The sequence below is a fragment of the Sminthopsis crassicaudata genome, chromosome X (assembly GCF_048593235.1).
Source record: "Sminthopsis crassicaudata isolate SCR6 chromosome X, ASM4859323v1, whole genome shotgun sequence".
NCBI classification, from domain to species: domain Eukaryota; kingdom Metazoa; phylum Chordata; class Mammalia; order Dasyuromorphia; family Dasyuridae; genus Sminthopsis; species Sminthopsis crassicaudata.
Window position 1 is genome coordinate 32,946,354 of NC_133623.1, and position 23,989 is coordinate 32,970,342.

Genomic DNA, 23,989 nt, shown 5'->3' on the forward strand with positions numbered 1-23,989 from the left:
TGTAATGCAGGAAGGGAACTTAAAGATGATTGACTTCCACTGCCTTATTTTATACATGGGGAAAAGACCCAGAGATATTAGGCAGCTTGCTCAGAGTTACAGCAAATTAGTGAGAGACAGCATGATGTAATGGAAAGAGCACTGGATCCTTGATCTGGCTGGGTTTACTAGCTCTATGATGGCAAATTTAATTTTGCCTTTTTATTTTTAATCTTCAAGCTCTTCTTCTTTTTTTAAGGAACTCTTTCATCTTTCTGACAGTGCAGAAGGCAGAATTTGAACTCAGATCTTTTTTTTTTTTTTAAATTTTTTGCTGAGGCAATTGGGGTTAAGTGACTTGCCCAGGGTCCACACAGTGTTAAGTGTCTGAAAATCAGATTTGAATTCAGGTCCTCTTGACTTCAGGGTTGATGCTCTATCTACTTCACCACCTAGCTGCTCCTGAAACCCAGATCTTTTTGATTTGTAAGTGTGTCCTTCTTTCTACTCCAGACAGGCCCCTTGTTCAAAGGCAAAGGACTCTCTATTACACCAAAAGTCTCTTTCTCTCTAACTGGTCTAAAATTGTTTGAAGTTGAGTTTTTTTGAAGCTCAATAGGAAAAGAGAAGGTGCAGTGATGGTTCCTTAATAAAAATGGAATTGAGTACCTTTAGATGTCTCGGAGTAAAGCTCCTGTCAATTGGACTCTCTAAAGAAAGAGCATGGATAAAAATCTCAGAGGTGGAAGAGACCTCAGAGACCATCTTGTTTCACTACTTGTAGAGCATAATCCAGACCTCTGGAGCAATGGGAAAGAGAGTCCAGGGAGAGAAGAGTATTTTGTTGCTCAGAGATTTCATCTTCTGTTTTATCAAAAACCTTGATATACTAACAGATCAATTCACTTTTGTTCCTGCTTCCTTTGTCTTTGAATGTTTCCAAGTAGAAAATTAGTGAATAGGAAAGGCATCTCTCAGTAGTTAATAAGGCCAAATTTTACTTGCTGCCTGCTACACGTGAAGTAGGTGCTATTGGAGTTTATGATTTCCAGTTGGGGAGATGAGGCATAAGCTGTGGAATCCTTACAATACAAAATAGGCATTTTGCCAGAAGAATGCAAATTCCTTAAAAGCGGGGGACATTTTTAATTTTTGTCTTTGTATCTCTAGCATCTAGCCCAGGGCCTTTGCACAAAGTAGATGGAAAATGAGATTTGGACTAAATCGCCAGACACTATGGAAACTTTTCTTCTGAATTTGGATTTGGAGTATTTTCCTTTGAAGCCCTTGGTGAGATTTTCTCCTATTTAATTTGGGAAGTGGAGGTGACCATGCACTTTTGAATGCTATGCCTGAATATGCTTGTGCATTCTATGTGTGATATATATATATATATATATATATATATATATAAAGAGAGAGAAAGAATGTATGTGTGATATATATATATATATATATATATATATGTATGTTTGCTATATAAGGGATATATATGTGGCTATATATAGAGGATATATACATGTGCGCTCTCTCTCTCTCTCGAAGAGATATATGTGTGCTGTAGGTATATGTGTATATAGATATAGATATAGATATATATGTGATATATATATACATATACATACATATATATGTATATGTTTATATATATCTATATATCTATATATATGTATATATAGTTTCTCTCATTAGAAAACCCTTTGAGTTTAGGGATTGGGTCATCCTTTTGTCTTTGTTATTTCTACTGTCTAAACACACTGCCTGACTTTAGGCCCTAGGTAAATGCTCATTTCTTGATTGATGGATGCTTGCATAAGGGAAGCTCAGGAAGGTCCATCTAAGCTGGAAAAGACTTTGAATTGATGCAGTATTGGCTACGATTACCACTGGAAAACAAGGCTAACTCAATTCAGTGAGGCTCTACCAGATAGTTGGCCACCAGGGATGAACGTTTGGGACATTGATGCAAGTACCTACCCATATGAAGTCAGACATTCCTAATCACATGTACCCTACCCACGCCATTTTATTTACTTTTGTTAGTAATCAACTAGACTGGATGATGATGATACTCTTGTTCCCTGTCCTGTTGGTTACAGATGTGTGTTTTAGAGCTGGAGGAGCACCAGTGAGAACTGCAAAAATGCTATAATTACCTTAAAAGAATATCACCCCCTTGCTCCTCGATATCTTCCCTCCCCAGATGGCAGGATCACTCTAAACCCTAGACTTATTTAAGGACAGTTCAACTTTCCATTAGATTTTAATTTCGTCTGATCAAAAGAACAATGTGAATGGCTTCCAAAATTGGGTGAAAGGGTTTTGAAAAATAGCTCCTGTTGTTTTTAATTTTAACCCATAAGAAGAAGGAGGCTGGGAGTCGTATGAGTTGGATGTGATAAAACACCATCTCTACTGCCACTCCTGAATGTTTATTTCTTCCCATCACAGAGATAGCCTAAGCAATCTATAGTATAATTGTATTCTGCCACTGAGCTATCATGAATTCCATAATGCAGAAAGAAGCTCCAAATGCTTAATGTAGTCATTAGCTGTGCAGTCTAGTAGAAATTCATAGATATCACGGAGGGCTGAAAAGAAGCTATTTTTTTTAAACTGAGACAAATAACAGAACATCTGCAGCAGTCCTCCAGGAGACCCTTTATTTTTTCTTTCAAAGAGAGCAGCTGAGAGATTAGTGTTGGATTGAACAGACAGTCATGGAGGAAGGGGATTCAAAGGAAATGATCTAATAATCTTAGGGCAAAATAGTTGCACATCTTCTGTTGAAGGCTAGAAGGGAAGGAGGTACTCCATTCAAAAAGGAAACCAGAACCATAAGATGGAAAAAGCCCTTTAATAGCTGGAGTGGGAACCAGAGCAGATATGAAGGTACAATTTCAGAGACAGCATGGTTACTGCCACATCTATTAAAAGGGTACAAAGTCTCCTAAGAAAGAGGAGGATCTTATTTGGAGGAAGAAAGGGAAAGTGAATCTGAAACCAAAGACACTGTTTTTGTTTGTTTGTTTTTACTATAGCTTTTTATTGACAAAATATTTGCATGGGCAATTTTTCAACATTGACCCTTGCAAAAACTTCTTTCCAGCTTTTTCCCTCCTTTCCTTCACCCCCTCCACTAGATGGCAGGTAATCCCATACATGTTAAGCATGTTAAAGTATATGTTAAATACAATATATGAATACATATTTATGCAGTTATCTTACTGCTCAAGAAAGATTGGATTTAGAAAGAAGGTAAAAATAACCTGGAAAGAAAAAATTGCAAGCAAACAACAGAGTGCAAATGCTATATTGTGGTCCACATTCGTTTCCCAGTGTTCTTTCACTGGGTATAGCTGGTTCTGTTCATTACTGATTAATTTGAACTGATTTGGATCCTCTCATTGTTGAAGATGGTCACATCCATCAGAATTGAGACACTAGTTTTAAAAAGACACTCTTCTTGTGAACTTGAAGATGTATGTTATTCTGAGGCAGCATTTAATGTCATAAATCCAGCATTGGAGTTGGAATCAGGAAGAATCAGATTCAATTACTGCCTCAGAGTAGCTGTATGACCCTGGGCAAGAGACTTAATTTTTCTGTGACTCAGTTTCCTCATCTATAAAAGGAAGTTAGGTGACATGGTCTCCAAAGTCCCTTCTAGCTCTTAATCTATGCTTTTTTGAATGGAAATGTGGTATATTGTGAAGGGTGTCTAGATCAGAGTCAGAAGACTTGACTTTCAAATTCTGTCTCTGCTGTTTTACTATTTGTGTGATCTTGGGGGAGTCATTTTCCTTTTCTGGGCCTCAGTTTTCTCCTTTACACATTGAAGAGGTTGGTTTTGATGACTTCCTAGGCTCCTTAGATCTATGACCATAAGCATTTTAATAGAAGAAGATTTTATAATTAATGAATGACTTTATTAGACTTAACACAATTAAACCCATCTAAAAATAAAGTGGCTACCTCGGGAGTCAGTGGGTTGCTTTTCACCAGAGGTCTGAGTGGAGGCCATCCCTGTTGCTAGGGATGTGATAGACATCATTCCAGTTCCTCTCCAGGCTGGATAAGAAGTCCTCCAATTCTGTGATTTGGGAAATTTGTGAAAAGAGTAGGGAGGCCTGAAGCCCTAGGAATTCTACTTCAAGACATGTCAGGGAAAGAGGCCCAAGTGAGTAGGTGCTGGGCCACAGACAAGTGTTTCTCCTCAGAAATTATTAAATCACTTTGAACTGGCAGGGGTAAATAGGTGAAGAACATTAAATCGTCATCCACTCCCTCTTCTTCCATGCTTTGTGGGAATAAAGATTAGAGTCTCTGGCCTTTGAGACATTATCACGGACTGTGTTGGGATTGGAGTCAGGGCCTGGGTTCAAGTTTGGCATCTGCTACCTATGTGGCTTTCCGTAAGTCTCTTTCTGATCCTTTGCCTACATTTCTTGATCTGGACCAGGTGATGTGTGAGTTTCCAGCATGCTCTAAGCTCTGGGGTTCTCAGGTTATTTTATCCCACAGACCTGAGTGTGTGAAAGCTTTGGGGTGTCCCAGAGACCAGAGCGGTTAATCCAGTACGAGGGAGAAGCTAGGTCTAAGATCTACCTCTTGGGTTGTCCTCTATTCTGCTCAGTCCATCTCACTTCCCAGAGGAAGGCCCTCAGAACTTTATTTTTATTCCATTTCCCCAGATCTCTTGGGATTCACTTCTCCTGGCAAAGAGGTTGCCCTTATTCTTATGGGAATGCCCCTTGGCAGCCAATGGAAATATTTTCAGGGAGGAAAACAGATGCCTTAGGGCAATGATGGTGCCTGTGTGCACTTCCCTTTGCCAGAAATTAATGAATTTCCACTTAGGACTTTTTCTTGTGCATTTTTGATACACCCCCAAGGCAGGACCAGATTGGAAACTCTTCCAGTAGATGTGGGCTCATGCAGATGGTCTCTGCCTCTGGGAGGATGTGGCGGACAGGGTGGGTACTGAATCTTGAAAGAACATGCCTTGCTGCATTCCCCCTTTATCTCAATGTTCTTTGTGTATGCTTGCAGTCTTGCCTTCTCATTCTGTTCCTAAGCATGATAGGTGTGCAGATGTAGCATCCCAAACCACCCTGCCTCTTTTCCAGACTGCTAGATCTCATGGTGATATTTCCTGATCTCCAAGTGTTGAGGTTCAAAAGGAGACCACAAAAGGTTGGGGTCCCAGTCTCAAAAGAATGTGTGGGCTTGAACTTGTTTCCAAGTCAAGGGGCAAAGTTGATTCTAATTGTAACATTAGTTGAAGTGGGATGAGTTCTAAAAGGATTTTAGCAGACAATCAGGAGCAAGGAGACAAATTATAGGAAAAGACAGAGATCTGGTTCTTCCTGTCACTGGTAGGCTAATTTTATGGCCAAGAGATAGAATTGAAGAGAGGTCTGGTGGGCCTCCCACCATTTGTCCCTGTTATCACGGACCAACGGATTGTTATCTGGCAGCCAGCTTCTCTGTGGAACTAGGCATTGCGAAGGCCTGGTGGCCTTTTCTCCTAGAAGTTGGATCGCATCAACAGCCCCTGTTGCCAGTTGAAATTCTCTGTTCATTTAACCCTGTATTGCCTTGTGCTGTCTTTTATGGCCTTTATTATTTGAGTTGTTGACTAACTGTTCATATATAAATATATGAATATATATTCATATATGTCTCTGAATAGATGATGGACTCCTTAGGGATGGGGACATTAGTTTAGGGGTTTCCACTTGATATCAAGGCTCAATGAACATTTATGGGATTTTTCATTTTAGTAGAAAAGGGTGAACAGTGATCTGTAGTGGTGTTCACAGTCTGACTCTTTTGTGTAGGAACTGGAGGAAAGGGGCATAAATAAGTTTTGTACTTTTTACCTAGCTAGGAGGGGCTATACTTAATGATGTGATCAGGGTAGCAAATTCACAATGGCCCTACCTAGTGACCCAGGATCTCATAGTTTAGCACATGTTGGGAGTGGTTTTGACCCCACAGCATCCATTCTCACTTTAGAAGAAAAAGACATAGACCTTAAAGCTCTGCTTCAAGTTCGTTCCTAGAAAGCAGGGACCATGGCTTACTGTGATCTACTCATGGCTTAGTAAAATGTTCCTAAGGCATGATATTTGGTTGAGTTCTGTTACAAAACAAGTTAAACACAGCTTTGGATCTAAGGGGGCTTCTGACCCAAGGCAGTGAATTGAAGAAACTGGCTAAACTCGGGAAAGAACCTTTGGTTTGGCAACAGAGGAGCTGACTTTGAATCCTGACTGAGCAAGTCAATTAATCTCTCTACATCTCAGTGCCCTCAAAGGTAAAAATGGTGGAGCTGGACTGGCTGGTGTCTGAGATCTCTTGTAGTTCTAAGTCTAAGAAGTAGCAAAGGAGAGTGGGTAAAGTGCTAGATTTAGATTCGGGAAAACATGGGTTTATACCTTACCTCTGAGCTTAGTAACTGTGAACCAGGCAGAATTGCTTAGAGTGGCTGAGCTTCAGGCAATCCCCTAGGATTGTCACAAACTAGTTATGTTCCTATACCAAAAATCTCACATTGGAATCCAATGTAACTGCCCTCTTTTGGGGAAAATACAAGAAAAAAGGAGTAAGTTTTCACAGAGCATGTTCTTTATCAGATCACATCTTCTCAGCCTTATAGCTGACTGGGGAGATAGGAGAACCTAAGATCCGGTTATGTAGATGTTTTTTACCGACTTCTCTTAACATGATAGAAAAACGTGCAGTCTTAAAGGATCTCCTCAAGCAACATTTGCCCCATGAGTACATAGGCCACGTGTGAATAGAAAATGAGAAGGATGAGACGTGACATTTGGCCAGTGTGCATGCATATGGCCATAGGCATAAAATAATAAAACAATCTCCAGGTTTGGGGCACATTGGGCGGATCCTCTTTGAAGGAATTCTGGAGAGACTTGGATCGGAAGCATACGTCATGGGCAACATGTTCAGCACGTGTAGTGGCTATAACTACCTGTGAGAGATCCTTCCCATTCAGCCTTGGCTCCTGGAGCATCTTGGTTTTGTTTTCTGTGCTTTCTTTAGGATGAACTAAGACTGAATTTCCGCCTCTGAGGTATTCTGTAGTCATGTGACCATGCTGTCTTGGCTAATGCCTCTTTGGTGTAAAGGGAACTGCAGACAGACCCTGGAAGACTTGCATTTCCGTTGTCTCTGAGCTCATGCAAGCGCCTGTCACAGTTGGCCCAAGTCATAATGTTCTATTCTACTATCTCTTTCTTCCATATTCTTTCTGTCTGGGGTTGTTATAATTTTCTTCAAAGGAATAAATATAAATTTGTGCACAGAAAAATGAGAAAAATCATTAGGTTATAAAAAACACCAAGGGACAATGAGATAAGATGGTAAAATTGGGATGGCATTGTCTTCCCTTAGCTGCTACTGCTTCGTACCTCCAGAAAAATCTGGCTTTACAGAAATAAAGTGAACAAGTGAAAACTGAGGGTCCTGGAAATACTTGGATACTTTCCTAGGGGAGGGGACAAATGTTCTGGTAGGTCAATTTGTGAAAGATACTGTTGTTGTGTATTGAACGGAGGAGGGTTCCTTGTCAAATATGTTATTGAGCAAAACTCGATGTTTTTGAAATCTCCATAATCACCTCTGTGGAAGTTTATGACGGCAAAGCGATTAGTGTCAGTATTCCCATAAATAGCAATGCTAATAGAAACTTGTTATTGTATAGTAGATATGGCAGTATTGGGACCATAGCAGTAAGAAGGCATTTCTCAGCCCACTTTCATAGACTCACAAAAATGATGGAATCGCAGAGTTGGCAGGGACTTAGAAGGCCTGATAGACCAACCCTGGCCTAATCAGGAATTTCTGTTAAGACATACTGACAAGTGTTCATCTAAACCAGAGTGTAGCACTCCCCAATGTGGCCAACCAAATTAAAATGCAATTGGGAAATTGCTCACACAATAAATAAAAATTTACTAGAATATAGATAATGCTAGTGTGTGATTTTCTAAGTTAATGTGCAGGCATCCTTACATAGTTTAGTGGCCATCATTTCCATCTGAGTTTGACACCATTGCTCTGGATTTTGAAGAACTCCAATGAGAGGAAAGCTACCTTAGCCCAAGGCAGGCCGTGCCATTTGGGGATTGGTCTAGATAGGAATTTCTCTCCTATGGGGCCTATAAGTCTAATCCCTTTTTCATCCCCAGTTTCTTCCATTGCTCTTATTTTTACCTGGTCTCAAATATCTCAGTTCCAGAAACAGAGGCTTAGAGCTTTTTCTCCAGCTGTCCCCTGTGCTGGAATGCTCTCTTTCCTTCCTACTGACTTTTCTGACTTCTTTTAAGTTCCAAGTATAATTCCAATTTGTGCAGGAAGCCTTCCCCAAATCAATCTCTCTCAATCTCTCTCAATCTCTCTCTCTCTCAATCTCTCTCAATCTCTCTCTCTCTCAATCTCTCTCTCTCAATCTCTCTTTTTGCTGAGGCAATTGGGGTTAAGTGACTTGCTCAAGGTCATGCAGCCAGGAACTGTTAAGAATCTGAGACCTCCTGACTTCAGGGCTGCTGCTCTATCCACTGTGCCATCTAGCTGCCTCTCCTCTGTCTTTTGAATGACATAATCTTTTATATTTATTCACATACCTCTGGAATTTATTGTGTTATGTGATTTAAGATGGTCAAAGTCAGGGATCCTTACCACTTTTTGTCTTTGAGCATCTGCTGAAGCCTGTAGACACCTTATGATAATGTTTGCAAATATTTGAAGGAAATTTTGAATTTTAGTTAGAAGTTAGTGAAAATAAAGATGTAATTTATTTGCACTCAAGTTCATGAACTCCTTGAAATTTATTTGCAGATTCCTTGGATTCCTAGTTGAGAACACCTATTCTAAGCCTATTTTTAAAAAATTGATTTTAACTTTTTCCACCACTTTTTGTCAGATAGGAAGTGATTATTCCCGATAATTAGTATCCTTGTTGGGGCAGCTAGTTGGGCAGACACTTCCTGGCTGTGTGACCTTGGGCAAGTCACTTAACCCCAATTGCTTTAGAAACAAAAAACAAACAAACAAACAAACAAACAAAAAAACTTAGGATGTTATCTTGGATTGTTGCTGAGTTTTGTTTACCTCATTCATTCTGTAGATAAATTTTTCTTTTTCTTTAACCAGTGATAATTCTTTTTTTCCTCAGTTTTTTTCCAAATACATGTAAAGATGATTTTCAGTGTTCATTATTATTCGACTTTGTGTTGTTAATATTTCTGCTTTCTTCCCTTACTTCTCCTCTCCTTAAGATATCAAACAATAGGATTTAGATTAAACATGTTCAATCCTTTTAAAAATATTTCCAAATTTGTCATGTTCTGCAAAAAAAAAAAACAAAAGAGAAAAAATACAAGAAAAAAAAGGAAAAAAAGGTGAAGATACTATGCTTTGATCCATATTTAGTCTCCATATTCTTTCTCTAGATATGGATGGCATTTTTAAAAAACTACATTTCTGAGAAGAGCCATATCTATTGCAATTGATTATCACATAATCTTGTTACTATGTACAATATTCTCCTGGTTCTGCTCACTTCATTCAGCATCAGTTCATTGAAGTCTTTCCAGGCTTTCCTGAAATCAACCTGCTCAGATGATTGCTTCTTTATAGTGCAATCTGAGATCTGGCAACCCCTTTGTTTGTGTGTTTGCCATTATTTTCTTTGAAATTCCTGAATACTTATTTCTTCATTTGAATTTTATTATCTATTTATTTGAGTCTAATTCTATAAAGCAATCCTCTAGTAGTTTGGTTTACTACTTGTGTAACTTTGGACTAGTCAGTTAAGCCCTTTGGACTTCATATTTCTTCAGCTGCAAAATGGAAGTAAAGAGTATGTACTAGATGACTTTGAAGGTCTCTTCCAGTTCTGCATTTATAATATTTTGAGCTAATGAACCACTTTCTTTCTAATTGATTTGTCTAGATCTGAAAGAGGTCCATTGAGATCTCTAACAATTACTGTTTTGCTATCAACTTATCTTTGCAGTTCAATTAACTTTTCATTTATACACTTAGCTACTAAGCCAATTTGTGGAAATAAATTTCATATTGATATTGTTTGATTATCTGTAGTGTTTTAAGCATAATGTCTCTCTGCTTATTTTTTTTAGCTATGTATGTTTTTTTATTTTGTCTAAGATCATGATTTCCATCCTCTGGATTTTTTAGTCTGCTGAGACATAATACATTTCACACTGTCTCCCCATTTTAACTCTCTGAATCCTTAGGTATATTTAGTATAAACAACATACAGTTGGATTTGGCTTTCTGATCTCTTCAGCTACTCTGTATTGCATATTCATGGTTGCAATTAGAAAAGCTGAACCTGTGGTTTCATTCAAAATGAAATCACTTTCCATGTGAGGAAACTCCCACTACAAATGTTGGTCAGTGCTTTCTCTGTAACTTTTAATCTGAGAGAGCCACCTAGGACACTGAGAGGTTAATTGGCTTGCCTAGAATCTGTCAGTATGTGTCAGAGGTGTCTGAAACCCAGGCCTTCCTGGTTTTGAGGATGATTCTCTAATCCATATACTAGACTACTTGTTCCGGTTGTGATTATTAGGTTTCTTTTTCTCCTTATCATATCCTATTATAATAAATACCTTCTCTTTCTTCCTACCTCCTTTCTTACAAAGAAAAAGATGGTGGAGAAATTAAATCAATACCAATACTCTATTTGGAACTGTCTGAACTCAAATTTTTTTCTTCCTCTTTTTCAGCTAGCCCAGACCTAGACCACTAGGTCTTCTTCTCTCCTTTTCTCTCTCCTTCTCTTTATTTCCATCTCTTCTCTCCACTTTTATACTTTTTATTTAATTAACCCCATTTAATCTTAGTTTTGTTTTGCTTGTCACTCTTTCCTCCCCAACTTTACTCTTTTTCTTGAAACTCCTAGACAAATAATGTTAACCATCCCTCTTCTGTCTTCGACTTGTAAATGTGATTTTTTTAACCTATGTATAAGACTTTACATTTATCTCAATTTCATTTCATCTGATTAGATTCTCTTCCATCTTCTCACCTGTCAAGATATTTTTGAGCCTTACTCTGTACACCAGTGTGTTAGCTGTTTTATGTTGTCTGAAAATTTGATCAGGGTCCACTGATTCTTTATTCAAATCATTGATTTAATTTTCTAGTTTAAAGGAATGAATTTCTTGGAAGAGGAGACTTGGGGAGATAGAATGGCTCTCTTTAGATATTTGAAGCACTCTCCTGTGGAAGAGGAATTTTGCTGGTTATGTGGTGTTCCAGACTGAGATCCAGGGGATGAATATTATAGGAAGACCACTTTTTATTCAGTATAAAGAAGAGAATTATCTGACAGTGAAATAAGCAACTTGCTGAGATAATTGGCTCCCCATCATCAAAATTATTCATTCAGAGGCTTGATGGTGTTCTCTGGGGAGAGTATAGACGAAGGGATTCTTTCTGTTTGGGTTGGGAGGGTGCAATCTCAGAGGTCATCTGGTCTTTTTCATCTCTGTACCTCATCTGGATGTCTTCAGTTCTTAACTGAGGGAGAGGAATCTTTCATGGTACAGAAAAAATGGCATGGGATTTTTATTTGAGAGGTCCTCAGTTCGAATTTTGGCTGTCATTTAGCGCATGTAAAATCTTGAGTAATACTCTCTCTAAGCCTTAGTTTACTCATCTGCAAAATGAAGGAATTACACTGGATGAGTTTTCTAAGGGCCATTTATGCTTTATATCAATATTTCTATAAACATGTCATAAGTCAACAACACATTCCCATTTCTGTATAGTTTTAGGCTTTACAAAATACTTTATTAACAACTCTGTAAAGTAGGTATTATTATTATTATTAACTCCTCATTCAACAGTGAAGAGGTTGAGACTTTTTCTAGATCATAGGACTGGGAAGCTAGGACTCTCATCAAGGTCTTCTGACTCACAAATATAGTGTACTATCTTTTATGTGCTTCTGCAACAATAGGTAAGTCTAGTGGTTTGTTTTGGTGTCTTCCTGCAGGAAAGTTCCAACACTGTGAATCAAATTAACCCCCTGTCAACTTCTTTGAAACCTCTTAGTATTGATGGGATGGCTCTGAGGACTTTGGCAAAACAATGAAGAGGGGATGCATTTCCTGTCTCTCCAGAGCCTGGGATCCACCATCCTGCCCAATGAAGTCAGCTTAATTTTTTTTCTCCTATTTCACAGAATTTTCTTCCCCCTACATGTTTTATTACATTAAGAAGAACTAGAAATACCTACTTTCCTATTTCACATGGCAAGAATGCTTTTGTTGATACGTCTTGTCCTCTTTTCCTAGGAAAATCTCAACGTCTGTACCATTTGGCTATCCACAGCTTTTATTTGTATCCCCAAAGCCATCTGTTAGAACACAAGTGATTAGTGATATCTGCCAGTGTTGGAGCTTTCTGTGAGGAGGAAAAGTGAGAGAACCACGGTTTCCTTTGTAGTCCAACGCACTAGCTTTCTGGTAATCAATTAAAGATTTGCTTTTTGCTGCTATGTATACATGTATGGGAGAAGTGGGGGGAGGAATAGGGCTATGAAGAAAACCTCTAGCTTTTTCCTAGTCTATACTAGGAGAATCCCATCCAACCAGAAGAGATCCAGCTGGAGAGTTATCGTAAGGGGCCACAGAAGAAGGCCAGACATGTGATTTCCTGGCCGATAGGCCTGGGGATCTGGCATTTGCTTTTTCCCACTGACAAAATAGCTAATGTCCTTGAACTCCTGACATTTGAGATGTCGTACTATTGATAATGTCATACTATTGGGAAAATTCCATCTTCTTTCTGGATTGCCTTAGTTCTTTCTTGTGAAAAAATAAATAAATAAGAGAACCGGACAAGATCTCAAAGAGTTACTTCTGAATGAGATGTTATATGATTCTTTGAATATTTAAGATTTAAGGATTTCAAGTCACCAACATGCCTTGTTATTTCCCTAGCAACTCTAATAATTGGTAAAAAAAAATCTAGATTGTCAAACTGCCAGGGACCTTGGACATCACCTTGCTCAATACCCTCATTTTACAGAAAAGGAAACTAAGGCCCAGAAATGACTAGTTCAGGATTATGTAGCAAGTTAGTGACCAAATTAGATTAAGAATCCAGATTTTTTGTCTTTCAGTCCTATGTTCTTTCCACTTAATAAAAGATTTGGAGGGAGGGGAGGTTGGCAATAAAATCAACAGAGGTATAAAAGAAACTACCATCGTGATTTCTCCACCCTTTCCATTCCATCTAACCTATTAGCAGTTTCTAAAACTTTTTTTTAAAGGAAATATGGTAGGATGAGCAGGGGAGAGAAAGGAACAAGACCCAGAGGACAGTTTAGGGAGAAGCTTTGAAAAGAATGACATCTATTAAAAAATGAGATGAAAAGCCTAGAAAAAGCGAATAAGTGTTCCCTTCCTGTTAAGTTATGGGTTTCTCTCTGCTACTTCCTTGAACCCTAGTTGGATTAACAAATAGAGAGTTGGAAATGAGATCTAAGTGTTGGGGTAGGCTGGTACTTGTTTTCTAATGTGAAAAGCTATTCACATGGTTTCCTTTTTCTTTGGACATGGGTTAGATTCACTGGATAATAGGCAATCATAACTGTACCAGCTACAATCTAATCTATGGATATTCATAGAATCATGTATTTAGAGTAGAAGGGATGCAAGAAATCATTGAGCCCAGCTCCTCATTTTCTAAGTGGGGAAGCTGAAGGCTAATTTAGTGCTCTCTTCACTATGTTACTTCCTTTCCCTTCTCATGGTTCAGTCCAAAATATCCCTTTGTGGCACTGATTTTTGCCATGAGTCCCTTGGGAAGCTGAGATTTTAAAGTGGTTTGGTTGTTTAAATCAGAGTTTCTAAAATTTCTTCCTTTCACCACCCTTTTCAGCAGAGAAATTTTTACGTGACTCTAGGTACATAAGTATAGAAATCAAACCTTTATTGAGAACAAACCATCATTTTGTGGCCTCCACATTCAGTTACCACCCAAAACCACAGTTAAGAAGCTGGGGTTTAAATGACTGCCTAGGCAGGCTTCTACACTTTTTCCACTCACAACCCCTTTTTATCCCAGAAATTTTTTATGGACATATAGATGTAGAAAATAGGTATGCAGATCAAACATTTACTGATAAGTAATTATAGGAAATTTAATTTAAAACAATTCTTTGGTATACAGATAATTTTACCATTAATTAGAGATGAAAACAAATTTTATTACTAATGAGATGGATGGGCTTGTTTGTTTTTACATATAGAATTATATTTGATACCTTTTACTATTGCCAAATTTTTGTGACCCCAACATTCACAACTGAATGTGGGGGGTCACTAAATTATGATTATCAGTAAATGTGTGATTTGTATGCCTATTTTATATACCTATATACCCAGAGTCATGTAAAAATTTCTGGGGCACAAAGGTTGTGAGTGGAAAAAGTTGAAGAAGCCTTGTTCTAGAGCAGCCATCCCTAGAACCCCAATCATCCGTGACCAGTTGTCTGATACTTTTCAATCTGCATCCTAGATTTTCCTCTGCTCTGCTTCCTGTGTGTTAGGAATATGATTTGTTATCAGTACTAGGGATTATGAAACCTAGTTTTACATATCAAGCTCTTGGATCCTAAATATGCTTTATATGTAAAATGGCATGGACAATCAATGAAAAATTGTCTTAGGTGGCTGTGGTGGGAAAGAAGACCTGTGAACTGGGACAACATTTAAAACCTGGTCAGAAACTGAAATGGTGAAATCAATTCTCCTTTCGTCTCTCCTGAAGATGTCTTCATTTATAAGCTCAGACTTTAAAACTGATTGTACAGTGCCCCAAATTATCTCTGAACTCTGGTTACTTCTGTAAGAAAAGAGTGCCAATTGACAGGGTCTTAGACTTAGAGCTGGAAAGGATCTTGGAGGTAATCTGGACCAATCCCTTTATTTATCAAATGAGGGAAACTGAGGCCCACATAGAACAAGAGACTTGACCATGGTAATAAGTTACAAAGCTAAGATGTGAATTCCAGTCTTGTGACACCAAATCTAGTTCTCTTTTTGTCATGGCCAGTGCCTCAAAATTCACTTCAACTAATATAAAACAATTATTGGTAATCAGAAGATGGTGTCATGATTATGTGGTGGTGATAGGAATTGGGTACCTTCCACAATGGAAGTAAGATATTCCTTTGGTTACTGGGTGGAGTTTTCCAGAAGATTAGGGACATAGACCCCACTTCTTTGACCCAGAAAAGCACTTGTTACATGAAAATATTTGAATTGAGCCAGCAGTCCATGCCTTAGAGGCATAGAGATTTGGCCCCTTCTGTGTATTTTGAAGTTATGTTTTAGGGGTTGAATAGGGAACCAATAAGAAGGAAGCTGGAAATTCATTTCCTTTTTTTCTTGTTAATTGTGGCCAAGACATTATCCTTCTCACCCATTGAAAAAGCTCTAGAGAAGTCATACTTGTTGAGTAGGAAAAAGGGAGATCCAGGGATGAAAGGTGATACTATCACTTTTGGAATAATATCCACTCAAAGCAAGGTCAGACCAAGGATTTCAGTCCCTTTGCCAATACCATCTGTATCATGGCCCTAGGAAGCTATTGCTCATCCCCGCTTTACCTTGTTCTTCATAAGTGATCTGTCACGTCAAGTGCTTCGTTAAAAGCAGTGGAAATTGTGAAGCATTCATGTTTTCCTGACTACTTTGCCACATTAACACATCCTTCCCTTTTCAGGAGATGATAGTGCCAATCACTGTGATGGGCTGAAAGACACCATTCATTGTTAATTAATTATTACTTGTCAACTCAAAGACTTTGTTGAACTAAGAACATTCATTCAGGTTGTACATTTCCACCTTAAAAAATCAACAATGTCATTTAGAGGATACTAGACACCCTTAATTATCAAAGTGTATGACATCTTTTCATCCCTTATTCTGGAAGTAAGTATTTCTACTGATAATTAATATTATAATTGAATGAATCCACTAGAGGTGCTCAATGTGTGCTATTTTCTCCCTTTTTAAGTGTTTGTTGAACGAATGAATGAATGAGTAATGTCGGGGTAGAGGAAGGAGGAGATGCCCTTTGGCCTCAAGCTGTATGAACATTTAAAAGGGATTTTGAAAAGTAACAAACTTGAAAAGGAAAACCTGCTGCTCTTTGGGTTCACTAGAAGCTGTCAAAAAGAGAAGTGTGACCTCCCCAAGTGGGATCTGTTGGCCAAAGTCTCTATCTTAATAGCTTTTTTTGCTCCTGTAAGACTTAAAAATCCATTTGAAAATAATGTCCCTCCCTTTTGACTGTTAAAACCTCTTGAGACTGATACACTTTGTGTAGATGGACTTCATTTTATGGAATCACAGCGGTTCTGAGAAGTTGTGTATGATTTTAAGATTTGTAAATTAAGTCATATTAGGAATACATTGAGGAGTTTTCTAGTTTGGGATTTAGAGCATGAAAAGGACCATGGAGATTATCTTGCCTAGCATTTTAAATTTTCTGATTTCTATGGTAGCCAGTAAAATAGTAGGGGCTCTCTGGCATTGAATCCTACGCCCGATTTCTACAGAATGGGCAAGGCAGGAAAGTAAATCTCTGTGGTTCTCTGGAGGTCATCTAACTGTTCCACAGAGCCCTCTTTCACCTCTCCTTGCCCCCTTCCCAATGAATAGCTAGGAAGGGAACAGAAAACCAGCCTGAAGACTTTTTCATCAGTTTTAATTTGATGATGTCATTATATGAGCAGTTATATAGACTTGTTTATGATAGTGATGAGAGGATGGGTCACCGTTATTATTATTATTTTTTTTTTTGGTCATTTAACCTTTTGGTAGTTAAAATTCCACATAGATTGTCTTTAAGTTCACTTTCCAGGCTTATGTCCCTTTATTTTCCTCCACGGCTTCATGTTTCAGCTTAAACTCTAATTCTTACTTTCTCCTAAGCATCCTTTGGGCTTTTATGCATTCAATTCTTGTCTAGATGGGTTCTTCTACCACCTTCAGCTATGCAAATCCTATCTGGCTTGAGATGAGAAATAGAGGCTTGAATTTCATTCCAAGCTCTGGCATCAACTGCTTGTATCATCTGGGCATGTTCCTTCCTTTCTGGATCTTAGTATTCTTATGTGGAAAATAAGGTTACACTGGATTAGCCACAGGTTAGATTGTCTGTGGCTCACGGTTCATGAATGCTTTGGTTGTGAGTGAGAGGAGGGATTGTAAAACATGGAGTCAGTGCAGTTATTATTGTCATATTGTGCTTTCTTTGGCTTTAACAGCTATTATGGGAACTTCTTAAGGGTAGGAACATTTTTTCACTATTCTTGTGTATACCTCGCACCTAGCAGAGAGCCTGGTACACAGTAGCTACTTAATAAATGCTTATTGAACCAAATCAAAGCATTTGTTGCTTTATGCAATCCAGTTAGTATGTTCTTGAAAACTTTTTTTTTTTTTTTGGCAAATGGAGAAGTTGTTCTTTAGAGGTACTGTTTAGTGAATCTTTTAATAAAGTGAATAATGGCTACTTTGGGTTTTTAAGTTTGGAATTTAGGATACTGGATATTGATAGCAGAGCATATCTTTATAGATGGATTGTCTAATGGATTGTTTTGATATTTTATAGCATTAAAATTTAAGTCATGCATTACTTCCTATGCTCTGTGATTCAGCTAAACTGACCTGTTACTCATATATATTACTTGATTGTCTATCTCCACGCTTTTCTATTGGCTGTCTCCTCTGCATGCAACGTAGTCTCATCTCACCCTCATCTCTTAAAATCTGTCATTTCCAACCAAACTCTTCCAAAATGTGAAGAGACATTTTCTAAATGACACCTTTATTTACCTCCTGTCCCATGCTGCTGTTTTAGTTTTCTTTCTATTTTGTATTTGTGCATGTTGTGTCCTTTGATCAGATGTAAGCCCCTTGAGGGCAGGGACTTTTGTATTTGTATCCTTGGCACCTAGTTCAGTACCTGGTATATCATAGGTACTTGATGAATGCTAATCAAAGTTAGCAACCTCACTGTGATCTCACTGTTCTCCTTGTTATGTCTGTGTTTGGATGAACTTTGACTGAAGTTCTTCACTATTGCTCCATTATGGGATGGAGGTTCCCTTTGTCCCAAGGACCAGGCTAGCTATTTAAAGAGAAGTTCATTACCAGCTTGGGGAAATGATGGACTCTATCATTTTCCTTAACCATGTAAGTGTCATTTTTTATTATTGTTGCTTTTGTTATCTTTGTTATTATTCAGGTCTATGCAGAAAACACTGAGATTTACCAAATAATTTTGTAAGAGAAGTCAGACAGATGAAAAGCCAAAGAATGTTGTAAGAAATGGGTAGAATTCAGAAACAAGGGGAACTAGAGGAAAAGTAGTAAAACAGTAGCTGGAGGTGTTAACTTGAGTTCAGTTCTTCTGCACCTTTAATAAAATCTACCCTTAACTCACAGCCATTCTTCCATTAAAGCTATTGATGAACATTCAGGGAGAAAACAAGACCAGGTATCAAGAATTGGGCTTCTTAATGCTAGTTCCCTTGACCTTGTGGCAAAGAGAGCCATCTATACCCAGAGAGAGGACAGTGGGAACTGAATGTGGACCACAACATAGCATTTTCACTCTTTGTGGTTGTTTGCTTGAATTTTGTTTTCTTACTCATTTTCTTTCCTTTTTGATCTGATTTTTCTTGTGTAGCAAGAGAATTGTATAAATGTTTATACATATTGGATTTAATATATATTTTAATATGTATAACATATATTGGCTTGCTTGCCATCTAGGGGAGGGGGTGGGGGGGGAAAGAGAGGAAAATCTGAAACACAAGGCTATGCAAGAGTCAATGTTGAAAAATTATCCGTGCATAAAGCAGCCTGCTTCAGCCCTCTGGACGAATGATTGATCATTGCATTTTATCAGAGTTTTCAGTTTTTCATAATTGTTTTTTAATAATGATAATGATAGGGCAGCTGGGTGGCACAGTGGATAGAGTACCAGCCCTGAAGTCAGGAGGATCTGAGTTCAAATCTGATCTCAGACACTTAACATTTCCTAGCTGTGTGATCCTGGGCAAGTCACTTAACCCCAATTGTCTCAGCAAAAAAAAAAAATAATGATAATGATGTTAATCATCAAAAAACCCAAACATCTCAATATTCCAAGAACAAAAAAAGAAGACGGTATATGAAACTGAATTTTTGATGGACTATTTGTATTTTAAAAGTACATATCAAAATTTAATATAATAGTGAAACTGCCTGGTTTGTGTCTCCTTTGGAATCTTTTTGTACTCTTCAGAGCAATTTTTGGAGATCATCTATGAAGGCACAGAAAGGTTACTCATCATGTCTGTGGAGCCAGCAAATGGAAACGTGTTAAGAAATTAGTTTCTTGAAGTATTGATCAATTAAAAGGAGTTTGGATGAAGCTGAAATGACTGGCTCAGTGAAAGCATTTTTTAGGTTTTGTAGTTTCCATTTTTGATCATATTACAGGCCATTCTATCAGCAAGAGTTGATTTTCCCCAGCCTTCTGTTTAATTTACACATGCAACTTCCTCATTGCTTGCCCATTCTATCCTGAGTGATGCTTGGGCATGTCTGTATAAATCAAAAACTTTGGCATCATCAATTGCCCATAAAATACAGGCTGCAACTTGCCTCGAAGTGGAGCCATGACAAATCTGAGTCAGTTTGGCCATTTGCTATTTGCTGTGTTAAATTATTGGGAATGCCGACATTATGTCTGGGTGTCTGTAAGGTCATTCCTTGTGAGGTATGAAATCATTATACAAATCTGAAAGTATAGTGTGGAGATTGCTTGTGTCCTTTGAGAAGGAGCCATTGCTAGGAATAAATTATTTTTTTCAACCCGGCTGGGAGTAGAGGGACTTCACTGTTCATGGGTAGATGGAGAATAGGAGAGAGAGATTAGGAGTTTTTCCCACCTTCCCCCACTCAGCCTGATGTTGATTGATGAATCATTCGGATATTTCCTTAGGGACAGGGTTCACATTTCTAGTTTGACTGTTGTTTTTGTTTGAAAAACAGTGAAAGGACTGGTGCTTGTATATTGATATTGTGGAAAGGGCCTGACAAAGCTCTTACAGAAGGAACTTATATTCCTTTGAGGGTGAATGGGTGATGGAAAATTCAGTATAAATATATACAAAATAATCTTTGGGAAGAAGGGTATCAGCAATTAGGAGGACAAAAAGTGGCTTCTTCTAGGAGGTGGTGCTTGGGCTGAGCTCCAAAGAAAGCTAATGGGTGATTTTCTAAAGGGAAAGGAGGAGGGAAAGGAATAAACATTTATATAGTACCTACTATGTGCCATGGACTGCGCTAAAAACTTTTTACAAATATGATCTCATTAGATATAAGCTTCTATGACATGGCAATAAGGAGAGAGAGGAAGTAGGAGGGCAGTCTCTGAAGAGGTATAGAGATTAGAGATGGGGTATCATGGGGGAAGAACTGTAAGACCAGTTTGTTTGGGTTGCAGTGAGAGTCATCAACCGACATTTGAATTTAAGCCTGGAAAGTAGTCTGGAGCCAGGTTAGGAAGGGCTTTAAAAGCTAAAGGAATGTGCATTGTATGCCACAAAAAGGCCATTTTTTGTTATTGTTGCTTTTGTTATAACTGTTACTACTTGGGTCTATGCAGATATCATTGAAATATATGAATGACTTTGCAAAATCTATCAGTTAAATTGAAAGCCGATTAAAATTTCATTGTAGAGGCAAGAAGAGCCATTGGAGAGGAATGAAGAGTTTCTTGATCAGATCTGCACTTTAGGAATACCACTTGACAGCTATTTGGATGGTGTTCGGAGTGGACAAAGACCAGAGACGGACCAATTGGGAGGTTATTGCTATACCCCAGGTGAGAGGTGATGAAGAACTGAACTAGGAGGGAGGCCCTGTGTGAATAAAGGGAGGGATGGCTGAGCAAAAAGTTATGGAAGGAAATTTGCAAGACTATGAATGGGGGCTCCTCGAGGGCAGAGTCTGTTTTGGCTCTAGTGCCTAGTATTATGCCTGACACATGGTAGATATAGCATCAGTGCTTATTATTATATTGATTGGGGGAGGAGGAATGAGGCTAAGGGAAGAGCAAGAGTGGCCGATGATTCTGAACATGGCTCTCTGGAAGCACAGTGGCGCCTTTACCAGAAATGGGCAAGTTCAAAAGAGGAGAGAATTTTGGGAGAAAGATAGTGAATTCAGTTTTGATTATTTTGAGTTGGTGAGAAATAGGAGGCTTTGAAGGTGGTAATATTCTTTCTGCTCTCTCATGTGAGTCTCTGTCCAACCTGTGAGGTAGTTAGACTCATTTTGCTTATGAGAAAACAGAATAAAGGAGACTAAGAGCCAGAGATAGATTTTGAGCTCTGGCTTTCCTGGCTGCAAGTCCAGCATTTAAGCTAGTGTGGCAGGCTACCTCTCATAATGCTATTTTGATATTGGAGGGAGAGTCCCTAGAAAGCCCCGAGGAATGGGAGGGGGTCACTTCTCCAATATTTTCTAGCTTCCCTTCTATAATAAGCAGGTTGGGTTGTTATGGTCTAGGGAGAATGAGTCTGGTGCAAAATGAGCACAGGTTATGAGCAGTGGGTAATAAATTGCCTCTGAGGATTTGAGAGAAATGCAGTAAGATCAAAAAAGGATGAAATATGAAGTGTGTATCGAGCTGCTTTCACTGAGTTCTTGAGGCATGTCTTTCCTGCAGGAAAGCTTTCTATAAAGAAAATGGAGTCAGTGGTGAAGTCAGGGTTTGAGGGGAGCTATGTTAAGTTTTGGGGGAGATTCGAGAAGTCAGAAGAATGCTTATTTCACCAAAGCAGGCTGGTATTAAATCACTTTGAACTGTTAGATCTTATTATTCTTGGTAACTCGCCCTTTTGAAGTAGGAGAACAAAATCTCTATGGCCTCCAGGGGGATGATCGTCTGCCATTGTCTCTGTTTCTCAGTGAGCTGTTGACTTTTTTCTCAGATGGTTTCTGGCGTCCTATGAAAAGGACATTTAAACAAAAATTAGATGCATCCTCCCCTCTTCACCACCTTCCTCATTTCTCCTGGAATGACGAACTTATTCTTGAAACCAATCAGCAAAGTTATTCATGCTATTAATGGTTAGAGGTGAACAACTGGTAACCAGGGCTCCCATTGACCTATCCCAACAATCAGTTTGTTATTGGGAGACTGGAGAACTTCAGGACCACTTGTTCTTAAGTTCTGTTGCGGTATATTCTCTGCAGTCCTGAATGGCAAATCCTAGCAAGAAGGCGGCACCTAGAAATAATAAAGTATATTACTCATTACCAACTCATCTAACCTATCTTATTGGAAAAGCTTTTTCTTGGTGGCAGGAAAATGCCATTGTTTCCATTTCTGGGGTATCTAACAAAAAAAAACAGGCCCTAAATTTAAGTTTAGGATTCATTTCAAGAAGTTTTAATGAGTAAGGAATCCATTCTCTGCAAGAGGAGTTGCCCAGTAGTTAGACTGTTGGGTTTAGGGTCAAGAAGACCTGAATTCAATTTAAGCTTCAGACACTAATTGTTAGCCACTTAACTCCATTCCTCCTCAATTGTAAAATGAGGATAGTAATCTGGCCTACCATATTACTGTGATATTTGTAGAGCATTTAGCACAGTGTGTGGCATATAGTAGGTGCTTAATAAATATTTCCATCCTTTCTTTTGTGTCTAGATGCCAGGAATCCCATTCCAAACAGACCGCTAAGTTGTAAATTCTTTACTTCCAAAGAACAATTTGATTGCACAAACATTTCTTGAGCAGCTACTATGTGGTAAGCACTGTGGATAGAAAAAGCAAAAATCCTTACTTTTGAGGAACTGCATTATGTTGGGTAGAGCGCTATTCCTGCTCTACCCACATGCCAAAGGTAGGGGGATTTGGATTTTTTTAAAAGAGCAATCTGGAAAATTGAGTTCCAAATTGAAAAGTTAAGATGTAGTTATAATTATTTCACCTTTTTGTGTTACTTCCTGCCATTTAAGGTGATGTCTTAAGGTAATGGGGTTAGATGCCGACAAGAGAAAAAAAAAGGTCCATTTGCTTCCATATTGCACTTATTCTCGTCTTCCTCAGAAAGAGTTTAGAAGGATGAACTTGGTAAAGAAGTTTTGCATTCTAATTGTTTGTAGAGGTAACTTGTTCAAATGTCTCTTGCAGATTTCTCCTTCCTGGAGATGAAGAATTAAAGCAATCACACCATCAGGCATTTTTGCTTAATGATGTCATTGTTACCTTCTAGTTGCTTTTTAGTTGGATAGATTTGCATATAACAGTATGGAGGCTATATAAATTTATTCCAAAGCTTGGTGAGAGCTTTAAAGTAATTATACTACTTGCCTCTGTCCCTCTAGAGTTTTTCCTCATTGAACACCAATAGGAGTTAGTGGCTGCATTTTCCAGTCCTGGTCTCAAAAAAGGGGAAACCGGAAAGGAGAGAGACTCTGGAAAATTTCTGATGGAAGACTGTCTAAACTTTTATATTGCTTTTAGGAAGATATTTTCAACTTTTTTTTTGCTATTAAATTTAATACATAAGAGCAGGAAAAAGGAAGTTAAAGGACAGATGATTATTACATTAAGACTAACTGTAAAAGTTTGAATCGGTCCCTCCCTCCAAAAAAGAAAATGCTCCCTCCAAAGCAAGCAAGTCTGAGAAATTCTGCTGCTTCATCCTCACTGCTTCAAAGTCCCAGAGGAGGGAAGCGGTGAATTGGAGTGTTGACCTCAGAGATGAAACTCTCAAAGGAGACTAACACTATCAAATGTCATTGAGATAAATCGGGACCCCAGCTCTCAGTATCTTAAGTAGCTAGACTATTGATTAAAGAATCATGATAAATGAGTATAGGCTGTGAAAGAAATCAATACCATGAAACTTCAAAGTTAATCTTTT